Source organism: Acomys russatus, chromosome 20 (assembly GCF_903995435.1).
Source record: "Acomys russatus chromosome 20, mAcoRus1.1, whole genome shotgun sequence".
Lineage (NCBI taxonomy): Eukaryota > Metazoa > Chordata > Mammalia > Rodentia > Muridae > Acomys > Acomys russatus.
Genome location: NC_067156.1, coordinates 29,763,809 through 29,782,070, shown reverse-complemented (window position 1 = coordinate 29,782,070; position 18,262 = coordinate 29,763,809).

The window sequence follows — 18,262 nt, the reverse complement described above, 5'->3', positions numbered from 1 at the left end:
TTCAAGAAGGCACACTTTCTTTCTTGAGGGGCTGCATACTCTTGGCATTTGGGAACTGATAGGAGAGTCATCCTGGAAACAAAGGCAACACAGAGGCAACAACGCATAGCGGGCTGTCTCCAGAACACTTTTGGGTGATGTCGTTTGAGATTTTGGATGTTCTGTTCTTCCGGCCATCAGCTTCATCAGTTACACGATCTAGTATAGTCTGTCTGTTTTACTGAGTTCAGGTTGTCTTTCTGTCACTTGTAACTAAGAACTCTCTCGATTGCAGCATTCTAAAGAGATCAACAGGCAGAATTAGTGACTGATGGTGATGGATATTTATTTAGCTCTTCATGTGTGTTGGATGTCACGACAATCGATGCAAGTCACCTAAGTTTAATCACCCCAACAATCTTAGGACATGAATATGATCATCGTCCCCCAGAACAGATGATTATGACTCAGAAGGGTCACCTAAGGTCATACAGCTATGGGCCAAATGGAAACAACCTGCCTCCATTAAGAGTCTATGGCTAAGGCTTCAAAAGAATAAAAAGAGAAAATTGTATTTTAAAAGAGGCCATAAATTTGAAAGAGAGAAAAGAGATGGTAAATTTGAAGGTTAGGAGGAGGAAAATAAAGAGAGAAATAATGTAATTATATTATAATCTCTAAAATAAAAAGAAAAGACATGTAACCTTTAATTTAAAAAAGAGATGCTAGTTAAAGAAGCATCTTAAGAGACATAAACACTATATTTTTCAAATATTTTCCATATAATAGAAAGCAGAAATAAGCAAACAAAGCCATCACTAATGTAGCCTAGATTAAATCTTGTACATTATCACTGTGTAAAGCCCCACCTATCACTGACAGATTTGGCTTTATAAAGGATGTTCCAAGCCATACAGCAGTGAGAACTCAGTGGTAACAGAGACAACTCCCTCTTGCTCAGTGCTGTACAGTCAACTCCCTTATGACATCCCAAATTAGTCCTTTCATAGGATCACAAATTTTGCACGTCAAGAAGATGGGCTCCTGATTCCAAATGCCATCTCAGCCTGTTGCTTTTGCGAGCTTCCCCATTTTGGTCAGTAGAAGCATCAGGTACTTGTCTTCTCAATGAAAGCCCGCTGAGTTCCCTTCTCTTTTTCTTTTTATTATCCATCAGCAAGTTGCCAGACCTGCAGTTAAACTATTTCTGGAAAACACTCACCATCCACACTGGGCTTCAGAGGCTTTTAAGACATATGATGCTAATAAGCATCACGGGACATCTATTCTTGAAGTTTCTACTGCCTCTATCTGATTCTTTCTATGGCTACCAACTTCTCATAACTGAGTTACCAGCTTCACCATCAGTATTCCAGTATCACTTTGGGGATCACCCAGGCACCTTTCTCCATCCCTGGCCACTTTCTGTCACATCATCTTTACAGCCCTCATTTCTCTAAGTGGAGCTTCTTAATGATGATGGTACTATTTATTTCTTGTAGTCTCCATCACAACATAAGCTCATGACCTAGCTCCTTTAGTTCAAGCCCATACTACGATTGGTGAAGCAATGTTAGACATTTCAAAGTTGCTCCATAATATAAAATACATGGACAAATGATCACTTGGACAAGGAAGTGCTACAGAGAGACAATCAGGGAGCTTTTACTCACATTGCCTACTTTTATCTCACTGTATGTCTTTGAGTCTTATTCTCATAGTGTGTCAAAAGAGAGAAGGGGGATAATTATCACTTTGTCCACCCCAGCTGACAGGATTACAAACCTTCAATTGCAAAAAACACTGTAAATATTCAGGGAAAATCAATAATTTTTGACCCATGACCTGAGAGGCAGGTGATTAGAGATCTGGAGGAATGACAGTGTGAGGCCCCAACAGAGCCTACCAGTAACATTTGCACAGCAATTTGTTCTCACAGAGTGAAACATCTAAATTTGTTGCAGAGATATATTCAGCCCTGTGAAATTCTCTCTGGAACTGGAGAAATACTCCAGAATTCTGCATCCATGCTAATGTGTACCTTTGCAGTTAAAGGTTTGCTGTTTAGGGTATTTTGGCTGACAAAATCAAATCATTGGCCAGAATAATTACATATAAATGTTGCTAGGCTATTAGTCTCAAGGGGCCAATTTTGTAGTCATTCGTTGGCATCTAAAATGTCAAATGTATTACACACAGGGCATGGGAATATGCACAACATCCTCTTCTAAATAAGATATGAAAGGCACCAATCAGGACAGTGACATCAAATGCCGAGGATAGGGACATGTTGCTTGAGTTAATGAGATGATCTAAATTAATTTCATAGACTATTGCAAGGAAAACAAAACATTTCATAATAAAACTACCACCTGAACACAAGCTCCATAGTTCTATGACCATTTGCTTTTGAGTGGGTTGTTTGTTTCCTACCCTCTCTCATGCTCATATCCTTTCAGGGCCCATGAGACAAGGCATGGAGTGGAAAAGGAAGAACCAGGTTTAGGCCTTGTCTCTACCATGGTCTTGTCCTGTGAGCCTGGAGAAGTTACTTATCCTTTGTTCTTATCCAGTGTTCTTTTTCTGTAAAGATAAAGCTGTGTTGCCCTGATAGCATCCCTGAAGGCTCAAAGGAGGGAATTGACATTTAAGCACCTTGCAAAGCTGAAGATGCTATGCCATTGTAGAGCTGTACTCTATGTAGTCAGTGTTTGCTGATCTTGACCTTCCTAATGCCATTTCTGCTGACTTTATTAATGGCAAGAGAGCCTAAGTGTTGTATTTTGGACTATTCGTTTCTTTATGTTAGCTCACATCGTCTAGTTCGCCTTTTCTAAAGTCCACATGACTGGGACCAGCAAGATGGCTCAGTGGGTAAAAGCACTTGCTGCTATTCCTGTGAGCCTGTGTGCAATTCCTGAGTATCACATATTTGACAGAGAGATTCAAATGGTGCTTGCTGCTGAGTCTGAGGATCTGAATCTGATCCTTGAATTACACAGAATAGTAGGACAAAACTGACTACCAAGAGTTGCTTTCTAGCCCCTATCCATATACTAATGTATGCATATGTGAGCATCCACATGCACGGGGACACATACACACATAGACACAAACACAAACATGGAAATTAATAATAATGGAAGAGGATCAATGGCTCTCCCAGCTGTTAAGTCTGGGAATCATAATAATGACTAGCCTGGCAAGCGAGCCCAGCAGTGCAATAGTAGCACTTACATCTTGGAGGTAAGCAGTCTGTCTAATCGATTGTAAGGCCAGCTCAACATGAGGGAAGTCATGCTTGGTTCTGTAACCTAGCCAATGGCTAGAGAGGTCATACACAGTAGAGAACAGTCAACTAACGTCATTTTCTTAAACCTGTATAATTTCTAAGTGTAGTCTAAATACTTATTTGTATATCCACAGATAAGTAAGTATATCTCTCACTCCTTCTCTTGGTTGAATTGTTGTCAATTTGACACAAACTAGAGCTAGCTGGGAAGAGAAACCCCAGTTAAGAAAGTGTCTCCCTCAGACTGCCTGTAGGCAAGCTTGTAGGGGATTTTCTTGATTAATGATAGATTTGGGGAAGCCCAGAAAACTGGGGTGACACTATCCCTGGGCAGGTGGTGCTGTGATATATACGTGTGCAGGTTGAACCAGCCATGGAGAACACCCAGCAACAGCACTCCTCATGGCCTCTGCTTCCGTTCCTGCCTTCAGGTTCCTGCCCTGTCCTAGGCTGTTAAGTTAAAGTATAAGATGCAGTAAACCCTTTCTCCTCACATTGTTTTTGGTCTTGCTCTTTTTCACAGCAATAGAAACCCTGACTAGGACATCTTGCACCAAAGAAACTTTTTTTTTAGCATAAAGAAACTGTAATAGAGATCCATAACTGGTGACAATTTAGAGAATAAGTGGCCTTGGGATGCATAGCCTCAATGAAAATATCTGTACCACAACCCCGTTCATGTAAGGCACCTGATTGGGAAGATTCTTCTGCTTGGGGGAAGGCTCTGTTGCTTAGGGATGTGGCTTCTCCATCTTTAGTCACCATAGCTGCAAGCCACCATGACTGAAAGATTGTAAGAGCCAGAGGACCAAGACCTGTTGTGAGGTAGAGTCTTCTACATATGACAAAGAAGCTACACCCATGAAATCTCAACAATATGGTCACTTAATAAGACCTGTATAGTAACCACATCGGTTAGCATGCCAGTATGGGCACAGGGGCTTTCATAAGCCCTACCAGTAGTTGAAGAGCTTCAGGCCATCAGTGACTGCTAAGGAAATGAGAGTCAGTATTTCTTGGGAACACCCTCCTAATAGGTACCAGATTTCATGAGGTCAGCTCTAGACCCATGTACATATGAGAAACATTAAATAGACTCAGTGTGAGTGTGTGTGTGTGTGTGTGTGTGTTTATGTTTGTGTATGTACGTAATGATAATAATTAGACAAGAAAGAGTTATTAATCCAAGAATGAATAGGGGTTTTGGAGTGTAAGTGCCATTGTACCATGAAGTGCCAGCCTGCATCTCCTTTCCAAGGAGAGTGATACTATTGGTGGCAGTTTCATGTGCCTCTCAGACCCAGCAGAAGCCAAAATCCAGGGAGGCACACCCTGCCTCTAGCATGCGCAGGAGTGATTCTCAGTCCTGAGATTAGAATTGGAGATGAATATGTAGCTAATTATGTTAAGAATGATACGGGGTAGTAACAGGTGGTGTAGATAACAGCCCATCTCTAGGCATATGGAGGAAAAGCAAGGGATGTACTGGGGAGATGTGTTGAAAATGAAGGCAAGGTGATAGCCCATTGTGAAGTCTTAGCTTTTGCTACCAGTCTTTTCCAACCCAAAATATTTCAGAAAATGCAAATCAGCTGCATGTGATTTAACTGGGTCAAAGAACAACTAGGGCTAAAGCTCACAACTCGGTTTCTGCATCTGGGTGGAGTAGCTTGGCCTTCTCCAATTTTGGCTTTCCTAGTAGGTGAGGCAGGCAGTTCTCCAGCTGCCATGTGCTAATGACACATAGTGCTCTGCAAATGGTAAATACATATGAACAAAAATTATTCATGAATAAATGACAGCAGTGCTCATCACAAATGTCCTTTGGAACCTCCTGTGACCCCTGGAGGAACACAGTTTAGAAAGGGTAATCACTTTTTATTGAGATGCACAAGTTTCTCCTTAAATTCATTAAAAGTTTCTGAAACAAATAAATAAAACATAATTGATACAGATCCAACCTCCTGTCTGTCTGTACATCATTAAGAAGCTGTAATTGCTTCCCAACCCCCAGGAAGCCCTCGTCGCCAAGAATAAAGTGCTAGTATGTGACTCCCTAGCAATTGTTATTATTTGGAGGAATTAATTTACTCTAATTAGTTTTAAGCCTATTAACAGAAATAGAAAGCTGAGCGAGGGGAAGAAGGGAGGCCTGAAACAACATTTTCCTTGGCTGGCCGTAAGCACTCTATACGATTAACAGCTTGGTCCTGACGGACAAACCTTGTTCAAAATCAACATCACCCGTGATTTGGATACAACCAGTTCGCTTTCCAAAATGTTCCTTTATCCTTTTCTATTTCCTAGAAGTAAGAAATAAACTATAATTTCCCTCTCCTAGGGGAGATCTTTAAATCGAGTCCCATGGGAGCCCCAAATCAGCAAAACTAATGAGACTTGGGTTTCTGACTGGCTGCTTCTGCTCAGGCACCTGCCTGGGAAGATTCCTCGGTTTGGGGGAAGGCTCTGTTGCCTAAGGGTGTGGCTTCCCTATCCTTAGTCACCATAGCCGCAAGCCTCCATGACTGAAAGAAAGCAATGTCTGTGTGTTTCGGTATCCGTGTCTCTTAAAAATAGTGTCTTCATGCAGGGAGGAAGACACACCATGTTGAGCATCACAGGAGGGTTGGCACACCTTAGGGCTTAGACTCCTAGTGGCCTGGTGCAGGGTTGCTTTGAAGACCAGAGGCTAGTGTGCTTAGACGGAAGCATCTCTGGAAGACACAGGCACTGCTCTCATCACCAGGGCAAACTGGGTGCCAAGGGCAGAGGTTATGAATTCAGACTCAAGTTTGTTGGCGATAGGGAGGGGTGGGGATTTTTAAACAAAAGGATGCCGGACAGAGCACCGTGGTACTCCATGGAGTGTGAAAGATCTATCTCTGGAGTAGAATGATGTAAGGAGGACAAGCCAAGGGCTCTCCATGATAGGGATGGGGATGGATAAAAGGATGGTGGAGGTGGTAGGAGACGCGGAGCTTAGCTAATGAGGCTTAGGAGACCCGGCACCTGAGTTAGGGAGATTGCCAACATTTGTGGCAACCAATACATTTTGCCATAGCTGAAACAGTGAGCACTATTTTTAAAAGTGACTGACCCCTGTGAAAGATATTCTGATTTTTCTGTAATTCAGGCATCATGCTTTTGTGAAGCAGACACTGGCCAAACTCATGTGGGGCTTGAACCAGGAAGGTAACAAACAAATGCGGACTGGAATGTAGAATCATGGGGGCTAAAGGCCATGTCCACACAAAAGTGAAGCTGCCACCCAGCTCCAGAAACGCTAAGTAACAATTCTGGGAGGGAGGGACAGAGTCTCCAGGCCATCTGATGTCTGCATTCCTAAAGAGAAGTCAGAAATAGCATTCTTAGGGGAAGACATCCTGATGCTGAAATGCTCACAACTAATTCTATTTTTGTTGTTGTTCTTTTGTTCTTGTTAAGATTCCGGATGGACTAGTTCTGGGGATGTCTGCCGAGCCCCCTAATGGGTTCTATTTGAAACCAGACAATTTAGCCTGAATTATTGCAGAATGGTGCAGCATGGCTGGGAATGGTTAAAGGAAGCATCCTGGGCAAGTGCTTTGGAATGCCTGTAATTTTGCTAGTCTGGTGATAGACTCTGGGGTGAGGTATAAGCTGTGCTGCAACCCTCAGTGAGCACCTAGCCTGTTATTTTGCCCATCACTGGCAAATGAGGACACGTGGGAAAGCCTTAGGGAAGCCCCCGGCATCACGCAGGCAAAAGAGAGCTTTAAAGGGGAGCCAGAAGGAGCAGTGAGAGCTAGAGAGTGGTCTCTGACATAATTTCCAGGTCAGCTGCTGTTACCCAGTAGGCTCTACGATTCATCCAGGGAGGCAGACACAGGTTTCTAAAAGCCAGTGGAAATGAGTCAATGACAGGTGGAAGCCGCTTCTGCAGAGATGCTCGCTAATGGGATAGTTTGGCTGCTTACTCTATTCTATTCCTTAAAGGTTTTTGGTGGCTAGGTCATCAGTATCTAGCTAAAGAATTAAAGATGAATGTAAACACAGGAATAAAATGCTGACAGTTTGCCTTAGGAGATGGTGCATCTCCCAAAGATGGGGGTGATGGTTGAAAGTGGAGCATTTCATCCAGGGCTGTTTACTTGGGCTAGGCCAGGGAGTGTGAAGAGAGGGCAGGGAAGCAGCAAGATCCTCAGGAAGGAAGAGGACAGAACAGAGTGGAGGGTGTGCCCTGTCTGTAGACTGGCCTTCTGGATTCTGGGGTCTGTCAAAGTCCAGCTAATACATTGAACTTGCATTTTGGTTTCTAGTCTGTTTTCTTCTTCATTTTGCTATCATTTTTTTTTTTCTCCCAAATCTCTGACATTAGCATTGAGGACTGATTGCTTTGTTGAGGACTCCTGAAGAAAATACTATCTTAGTCCCGAGTTGGTGGGGCTCAGTTTATTTAAATGAGCTTTGTGCTGATAGGCAGAATCAATTTGTGAGGCACATCTGATCAGCTTCGTTCAATTACTGTTGGAGCAGCTTCTGGGCCCCGGTGAGGAGAAATGAGGACACACTTTTGCATTTCCCATCTGAGAGGGACACAGAGAGTGTAATAACCTCTCAGAAACTGCATATCATTTGATTGACTGTTCTGCTTTGGGGATGGGTCGTGTTTGAGGATATATGCATTATCAGAGCTAAGATGCACCATTTCCCCATAATTAGGCAGAAGTTTACATCTTCCGCCTTCTGCCCTTTCAACTAATTTCCAATGTGTTGTGGTGAAAATATCAGGATGATTTCCCCTCCTAAGGATAGCATGTTGGTTCTTATACCTGATAGAGAGTATGGGGTTCTTATCACAGATAGAAGGGAGAGACCAAAAAGAAGAGTGACACAATGACAGCTCCAGAGGGCCTCTCAGATCTCTCTGGTACACTCAGTGATGGCGGAGCAATACAGTCCACTGATCCTAGGGTTCTCACAGGAATCTTAAAAACTATGTTATGGTCTGTAGTGGATGTAAGCATCTTTTTGTTTTGATCACAAGTGTGGGGATGTGAAACAGACTTGTGTGAGGGCATGTGGTGTTTGTCCACTAGAGGAGGAACTGCCTCTTACAGGGGCATGGTCTTTGTCAACTCATAAACATTCTAGTATGATATATATATATATATATATATATATATATATATATATATATATATATATATAAACACACACACATACATACATACACACACATATATACATATATATGTATGTATACATTAGGGTTAGGGTTACACACACACACACACACACACACACACACACACACACACATGAGCCCAAAACAAGAGGTTGGGCTTTGTGGTTTAGGCATCTCTTCTTATCATTTGGCTGTTCACTACTCTGCTTCGACACACTCCTAGGAATAAATGCTCCAGAGAACGCTCTGGATTTCAGCTGCTGCAGTTGCAGCCACCTTTGCTGAATTGCTGGTTTGTGGTTTAACTGATCTGCTGGAATCCTGACGACAAAGAGTGGAATAGCTTCAAGGAACTGAGTCTGAAAAGGTCTACTTCTCCTGGTCTCATTAAACTCTTTTCTCTCCTATGTAGGGTAGGTGGGTTGGAAAGGAGGTATAAGCATTAGAGACCTTTGAAAAAGTTCAAAGACTACAATGATTCCTTCTTAGGGATATTTTCCTTTTAGGGCAGAAACTGTTTTAGTTGTATGCATCTAATAGATGTGATAGATTGTAGTTAAAATTGTCGGTATGGAGAAGCTGAGACAACAATGGTGCCTAATTGCTTTCTGGCTGACCATGAAAATTTCCAACATCCTTTAGGCATTAAGTGTCTGCTTACTTTTCAATTTCCTTTGAAAGGGTCCTGATTCCCCTTTAATAATAAGCTCAGCAAGCAGTGAAGCAATCGCAGAATTATTTCTTCAGGTTATTATTAACAGCTAATGTCTTACAAATCAGAAGAGTGTGCAAATGTATGTTGGCTTGAGTTACAAACAAGAGATTAAAACTAGCTCTTACTCAGGACAGTAGTGTCATCTTTTTCTTTTGTCTAAGTACCAGCAAAGACTTCCTTTCCAAATAGCTGCTGAGATGTTCAGCTCAGAAAATATTTATCAATGGCCGATGCACAGTCAAAAGTAACTCACAGTTTGGTTTACCACACACATTGGGAATGTATTATGTATGTGATATTGGGCCTTGTTCTCGGGGTATAAACATAAGTAGAACATATTGCTTATGGTTATATAACTCATGATAGAACAGAGGGGCAGTCTTGGAAATGGGATATTTTTAATACAATCTGTGCTACGTGGCAAGGTATAAAGCAATAGCAGATCTTAAAGCAGATATCCATGAGAGGGTTCTGCTGCAGATGACACCTGACCTGAATCCTAGGGTCTCAGTCGGAGTGGTCAGAAGATAAGAAGAAAATGGGAGCATCCTGTACAAACGGCCACCTGCTGGCAGCTACCCAGACCTCTTCTACAGCAGCTTCTATACCTTACATACACAGAGCCACAGAACTCTGGTTCCCTGAGGTTTATCCTATAGATGATAAAATAAAGATTAAGAAGAAGCATTTTATATACCTAGGTCAGTACTACCTTGTTTATGGAAGAGAGAGAGGAATTTATCCAAGGCCTGATGTCAAAGTTCAACCCCCATAAGGCCCAAATGTTGCAAATCTTCTCTGGACCACCGGATATATATTACCTCCCCCAGGATTATCTTCCCTAGAGATATCTCCTATTATGTGAATCTTGTATGCATCTATTTGGCAATTGGTAAGGACGAGCTCAGAAAATGTAAAACAGAAATTAAAAAAAAAATCACTGGCCAATAAACATTAAAATGCCATTATGTAAAAGGTTGCAATAATGTAATCCAATGAGAACATCAAGATGGATTTAGTACAATGGTTGGTATGTGACCATATCTATGCTCTGTGGTGAAATGCTTTGCCTCTGTACGGTCCACCTGTCCCCACTCTCTGCATTTGTCATTCAGGCTCAGAAGCACAGGACTGTATTATTCCTCCAGTCACCAGCATCCCTTGGTCTAGAGGACTTTGGTGTCTGTTGCTCTATGGTGAACTCTCCCTACATCTCCTTCCTGGTCCCTCAGGAAACAGCTCAAATGCCATTTCTTCAGAGAAGCATTGCCCAGACTCCAAGATGAGTGAGTGTAATTACTCTTTCTAACAACACTACCCCATCACAGTGACCACTCTCTGAAATGCCATACTTATTTATAAGTTTATTTGTGTACTGTCTGATTCTTTCTACAAGAAGCAAATTCTAAGAAGTGAGGATTTTTGTCTTGCTCACTGCTGTGTTCCCAGCTGCTACAATAGTTCTTAGCCAATGTATTTGATGGTGGTTAATATAACTCGGCTAAGTAGAATGGGCATATGTTTTTGTTTCAGTTTATTTTAAATGAAATGGAACTGTTCATGATAATATGTTCCAAGCCAAATAATGAATAGATATAAGGCTTGGGGTGTGAACCTATGCCTCCTGTCCCTCCTGCCTGCTTCCGACAGCTCTCCCAGCAAAGCAATGCCTTCCTGCTCCTCTTCTGTTTTCTTCTAATGCTCATGTTTGGGGATGAAATTCCCTGAGTTTAAAATTGTTGCGCAATAATCAAGGTTTTCTCCATTCACTTCCCAGTGTAGCACAGATCTTCACCTTTTTTTGATCCGTGGAGAGAGTGTCTTCCTAATGCCGAGGGTAGGCTGGTAGGCTGGGAGTGGAAGGAAGTGGGCCTGAATGCCAGGAGCTGGGGTCAGGACTAGAACTCTTTCATTGCTTGCTTCACGACCCTGAGCTACTATCTCTTCTTTCCTGGGCATGATAAAAAGAAAAGTAGAATAAGCTCAAAAATCCTAAACAAATGATTTCTAGAATGCTGTTTCAGTTCAAGGTGGGTAAAGAAAGGACTGAATTTGGTGGGGCTGGGTGTGATTTGGGCATGTGTGTTGGAGGATGCATACTTGGCTTTGTGCTTGCATGTGTGGTATTGATAGGGGAATGCTAGAAGCAAATTTACACAGTTTTATAGTTTTTAAATCATTAATGCAGGTTACTCAGAGTACCTGGAGTAGATGTCATTTGCCCCAAGTGCCTTGCTCAGTGAACACTTGCCGACTCAAAGTTAGAGGGAGTTGAAAATGTTTGCTGGAGGGTTTTTCAAGCCCCTCAACATCAGCTTATTTTCTTATTTAACATCAACAGAACCCACTTTTAACTAAATTAAATGTAAGGAGTTGGGGCTAGTTTCCAGGGAACCTATAGCTCTCAAAGGAAGCTAGAGGGTCTGGAGCAAGGAGGAGAAGAACGAACAATTGTGAAGGGCGTGGAGACCAGCCGTGTGTCAATCATCACAGTAGAAGAAAAAGACAGTTCTACAGCCAGCCTCGCTTTGTAATGGTCTCCAACTCATGTCTATCTTCTTACTAAGTTACGCACCTCAACATCCCCGGTGAGAGGACCTGAAGCTGATGAGGCCAACAGAAAAAAATAAAAATAAAAATAAAACCATACCAGGCATTTGCAGAGTTGTCCCATCAGAAGTGTGAAAATTCCAGCATTTAAAGTGAACATGAAACACAGAAGCCATTGACTGCCTGAGGAAGCCACAGAGCCCAAGAGGAGAAATGAAGAAAACGGATGCGATTGGGGTCCAGTTGCCTGGGGAAGAAGACTGGAGTGGGCAGGATAGCCTCAGAGTTCTGAGGAGAGAGCCCTGGACAGCCCTTGTTAGTATCTCAGGAGCTGAAAACAAAACACAAACAAACAAATAAACAAAAAAAAAATTCTGTGAGACCAAAGCTCAGACCCCTACTGGAGCGGGTCATACTTGCTGGTACCTCTGAGGGAATGAGCTAAGAACAGTTCTAAGGTGAAAAGAAGTTGGGCCAAGGGAGACATCCTCCCCCTATATATGCTCTTAGAATATCAAGTCTCTTCTTGGTAACTTGCTATCCTTCCTCTGAGTGCCACCAGGTCTCCCCATCCAGGGGACATGGTCAGAAAAGGGGCACCAGAGTTCGTGTGAGAGTCAGATCTCACTCTCCACTCAACGATGGAGAATATCCTGTTCGTCGGCTAGGTCTTGGTAGGGGTTCGAAGCTTACTGCCTATGTTCTCCTTGGCTGGTGCCTTAGTTTGAGGAGGACCCCAGGATCCAGTCACAGACATAGGGGAGGGGAGAAGGGGAGAAATGGGAGGGAGGGAAGAATGGGAGGAAACAGGGGAAGGGCTAACAATCGAGATGTAATATGAATAAATTAATAAAATTTAAAAAAAAAAGAAAAAGAAGAAGAAGCTGGACCAGAGGCAGCTGCAGTGGGAGTGAGCATCCCCTGGCAGCGGAGTTAAGAGAGAACAGGCAGAGAAGAAGCACGCTGCCTCTTCCTTCTGTTTTACACCTTTTCTTTTGGTGTGCATGCTGTTGGAGAGCAACCTCACAACGGAGAAACAGTGTCCACTCGGCGGTCCCACCTCCAGCATTCTGAACTAGGTAGAGGAGACAAACTTGGACAGAGATACACTAGCTCAGTAAACCGAAGAAGGCCCGCTCAGACAGCAGAACTGAGGCCCTGCGCTCACCTCCTGGCTATACAGAAGCAGCCATAGGGAGTTTGACCCGTTTCTTCTGTCATTGCAAAGGGCCAGTTGGAATGTTTGCCTCCAATACTGCACACCACAGGGGAGAAGTAATTCTCCATGAGGAGATACAGGTGACACCAGGCACAGGAAAGGATGCTGGGGAAGCAAAATGCCCAATCTGCTGTGGTCCCTTTCTAAGAAACAGTCTTTATGGAGCACAAGATAGTGGCATCATCATCCCATCTGTAATAACATATGGCGCTGACCCTTCTTGTCCTCTCACGCACTAGAACTAGTTATTTATGTCTGCTTGCAAATTGCAGATCCTGCTTAGATGGGAATTATAAATCCCCTACTTTGAACTTTAATTGGGGCCAAATAAAGGGGAAAAAAAGTTAGGGGTTGTTTTCTTCCATGGTTTGGAGATTTATATAGGGTACTTAGAAGCTGTTTATCTCGGCAGGCAGAGATAGTTGCTTAAATGGATTTTCATGCTTAGGGCTTCAAAACATAAGGCCTTCTGCAGCCGGCTGTTTTTTTAGCTATACTCATCACCCACAAATTACTGTTTGTAGAGGGAGGGAGGAAAATAGCTTGCAGGAGTGCATCCCTGCCCCCTCTCACGCCCCCCTCCCCCAGTTTCTTTAGTTTATGCTTACAGAGATGCCCATGGACCTGCAATGAATCTGCGCCCGGAGGACTCTCATGGTGGTAATTAGTTCACTAGCAGCTTTGGATTTCTCAATACTAGGAACATTGATTATTTACTCAAATGTAAGCTACTTGCAGATGCTTTAGTCCTTTATTCTGGCTTCTTAAAAACAACTGCAGCTTATTTGCTAAGTCAAGTTTTTAATTTATGGGTTTTTTGCTTGTTAGTTTTTTTTAACTGCTTAACTCAGAAGTCTTAGATAAGGGGGTTCGGAAGATTCAGAGCTTTCATTGAATCTTGCCTACAAAGAACTATTGACTGATTGAACTACAGTGGCCAAGGTACAGGTCAAATTGTGAGTCTTATGTGAAAATGCATTATTTGAAAAATAAAAATAGGTTAAAATTTCCAATGACCTACCTGTCTTGAAATCACATTTATGAAGACGTGAGACTCCTTTTCTCATCAGAAGTAGACTTGTTATTGTTATGTGCTATATGCTTACTCATTGAAGCAGAACTATGGTTGCATATTAAACTGTAATGACTTTCCCCTCACTGCATATGCATTGGCTTTTCTTTTATATAGACAGCTTCTCATAACTTATTTAACTCTGCCTTACTGTATTTAGGTTGTGTCCCTATTTCTTTTACTACTGGGAACTGGAACTGAGCATCCAGGAGTACCTATTTTCATATGCATGGGACATTATCTCTGTACAATGGGTAGAGATTTTTCTGTATGAGTATCCACTGTAGACCCAGTGTTCCATCTCGTTCTAGTTCCCCAGGTCTCTCCAGTCTGGCTTTCCTTTATTTCTGTGACTTTGATACTTTTGAAACTGCACATCTGCTTTGTGTAACGTCCTTTAGTTCGTGTTTGTTTGACTCCTCATCGGTCCTAAACTGAGGCTGTGCACCTGGGGTGGTGTAGTCTCAATGAAAGGCTGTGTGTTCCTTTCTGCCTCCCAGGAGGTGGTGTGTGACTTCCCTGTCCCCTTTGCTGGAGAGCACTTTTTCTTTGATCATAGGATTAAGCAGTGCCAGGCACCTCCTCACAGTGAAGCCATTCTCCTGTGAAGCTAGGATGTGTTCAGTGTGGAAGTGCTTTGAAAATACCCAAATATCTGCTTTCTCATCAAACCTCCGATTTATCTATTTTTTGCCTTCTGTCAGAATGGAATATCCCAGCTTCCTGTATTACTCATTGGGTTACGTAACCCCCTTTGTTATCTCTTTATTTTGCTATTCATAAAGCCTGTCCTGTTAATATTTTGTGGAAACTTTGCTATTCCAAAGCGGCCCACAGTTTTCTTATCTGGGGAAAATGCTAATATTCGTGAGTAGGCTAGAGGTAAACTTTGCCTTTTAAAACATCTTGTGGACAACCGAGATGACTGGGTGATGAACGTACTTGCTGCTCAAGCGTGGAGACCTGAATCCAATCCTTGGCATCCACATAAAGGTGGAAGAGTGAACAAACTCCATCGAGTTGTCCTTTGACCTCCACACACATGACATGGCATGTATCCCACAAAACATCATGAACACACATTAATAATAATAATAATAATAATAATAATAATAATAATAATAATAATAATAATAATAATAGATTTTTACAATATTCATGTTTTTGTTTCTTAATGTCTTGTTTTCACACATATCAGAAAAGACTACAAGGACAGTGACGTTAGGGGAGTGAAGATGATCAGCCCTGTCTGTCTGCTAGAACTGTTTTTCTAAACAGTTACCAGAAACTCATTTCCAATTTTTATTTAATTTTCTTTAAGGAGGGAACTGAGGTTTTTTTTTTTGTTTGTTTGTTTTGTTTTTTTTTAAGTTTCTCCAGTGGTTCCATTAAGCATTTTCAGTTAAGAATGTGAGACTTTCCATAGACAATCTGTTTTTATTCATCCTAGTGGATGTAATTGGCTTCCCCGACCCCCCCCCCCCCCCCCAGAACTGGAAGGCAATGTGTGGATTTGGAAGTATGGAGCCAGGAAACAAAGGTTGAGTCAACTAACTATTAATATGTTGAATTACCCTAAATCTTTGTGGCTAAGTAAGAATTTTTCTACTTCTGAGAGTATGGGATGTCTCTGGCTGGGGTGGTCAGAAGCTGGGATGACAGTTAGTGGGGTTAGTGTGGCCTCTCTCATGTGCCTGGAGCTGGCTGTCATGTCTGCCTGGGCTGTTTGTCATCATGTGTGATGATAGCATACCTGGCCTCTGATGGCTTGGGTCCTAGGGTAACTCACTGTCATGTCGGCAGCTTTTCATTCTTACTTGTTTGTATTACCTGATTCTTCTCACTAGATTGTACATTCTAGGTGTAGGAAGCTGGGGTTTCTTTTTCTTATAAATTAAGATTATTTCTTAAACATTTAGCACATGTATATAATACGTTCTGGCTGTACTCTCTTCCATCTTCTCTTATTGTCCTCCCCACCCCTGCCAGCCATGCTCCTAACAACTCTCCCTCATGCTCTCGGGTCATTTTGCTTTGTTTTTGTTTAGGGATCCATTGAGTTTAGCCAGAACCATGCAGAGGCGTGGAGTTATGGACAGAAGCTTGTGGCACTCACCAAAAGCTACATCAAAGAAGATAATGGGTACTCTGACAGAGTGGAGTTCCCCTCAAAACCAGCCCCATGCATAACTGAATATTGACAGGCACATTCTGTGCAAGCCCAGGGCAGGCAAACATGGCCTCCGTGGGTTCAAGATTGCAACAGCAAGATCATGCCTAGTAGATAGTGTTTCACAGGCACTTCCCCCATCATCTTGCTCTCATATTCTTTTGGTTTCGTCTTTTGCAGTGTCCTTTAAGCTTTAGAAGGGGGAACATAAATGTCCTATTTAAGGCTGAGCACTAAGCGTTCACTTATTCTCAGCACCTCTAGCAGCCAAGAGTCTTTGCATTCACCACTGTTCACTGCAAAAGAAGTTTCTCTAATGTCTTCTCAGAGAGTGGTGCTTGTCTATGGTTGTAAACATAAATATTTAGAAGGCAGTTTGATACCAGGTTAATTTAGCATAACAACAGTAGTAAGTTTCTCCCTAGAGCCTATGGCCACACTCATCATGGGCTTTCTATCAGGTTTATAGTACCAGGCATAAAATCTTTCCTGTAGAACAGGTAGCAAATCCAATCAGACAGTCATTGGTTAATCCCATAACAACCACAACAATACTGTATAAGTGGTCACCCTTTGCTTGGCATGTTAATATTTAAACAGTCAAGGTCTGGGTAAGATCACTGATAACTTTTCTTCCTCAGCTACATGCACAGCACTTCCTGGCACTGTAAGAGTTAGGCAGCAGGGAGGAAGCTTCCAGTTCAGTCACGCCTTGATCTCTGCATGTAGTGTAACCTAGGTGTGCGGTGTCTTCAGCAATGTGCTCTGACCATCTAGGTCTAGTAGACAATCAAGAATAATGACAGTGTTGTTTTGGGGGATTCCGGAGACTTCCTGGAGGACAACACATAGGGAAATATTCCATATCTGGCACTGGGAATTTTATTTGATCACCTTGGATTCTAGAGTTGGCATAATCTACCCATGCAGGGCACCTCCATTCACACTCATTTATATATGTAAATTAACACACACATGTTACTATATGTAAATTAGCTTATAGGGTAGTAAGTTTCTCTATGACTTCTTTATTCTTCACTAGTAAACTACAAGCTCTCTGAGGGTGGAAAAGCCAGCTGGTTATGCTCATTTGAACGTCCTCACACTCACACACAGATAATGCAGGGCAGCCTTTAAGCAGCTCCCACAGACTGAACACAATATTTAATATGTGTCTCCTAATGGGATTGTATTGAACCATTATACTTGACTCCTTATGTCCCGGTACTTAAGTCTGAGGAGTGGATTCAAAAATAGACAATATATTCAAAGTCTTTTTATAAATCCTAATCTCAAAAATACATATTACAGTTGGGTTACATGTCTGGAGGTAGAAGGGCCTAACACCTGGTTAATGAAAGAATGGTGTTACAGAGGACTTATGACAGTGCGTTACTCTAGAGAGCTAAAAATCACAGCCAGATCTCCAGAGTGCTTCTTGTTCTGCATCCCTGGGGACTTTTTTTTTTTTTTTTTTTAACAGTCTTGGTGATTTTCTGCCAGACAATATTGCACAGCAGCTCAAGTCTTGGCAAAAGCATCCTAGGAGGCAATGTCATCTGTTAACACCCCAGGAGCAATTAGATTTACTTAACAAAAACAGAATGGGGTTTTTAAAGTTGCTTGAAAGAGTCCATGGGGTACATCAAAATTGATTTTAAAGTAGGTCAGATCTGTTCCATACCTAGACCAATGGTGATGCATAGGCAGGCAAATTCAGTTACACCGGGCTTCTGCTTGGGCATGGGGGAGACTACTGAATCAACTGCTTGTCTTTGGGAAACTTCAAGTATGAGATCCTAAGCAACTCTCCCAGCTAGAGTCCTGGACTCAAGGCTAGAAAGGAAGCACCACATTTATGTCTTTCCCTTCCAGATTCTCTTTCTACACAGGCTGTCTATTTGAGGATGTTCAGTGAACGTGGAGCTCTGGTGTTAACATATCTAGTTAAAATCCCCTTCTGTCATTAGACAGGCCGTCTGGGTATGATCTTGTGTGGCCCTCTGTTTCATCATCTGTAGGATGGAAATCTCAATAATAGTAGAGGCCATAAAAGATTGGGTCAGAATTAATTAATGAAGGATGCAGCATAGATGAC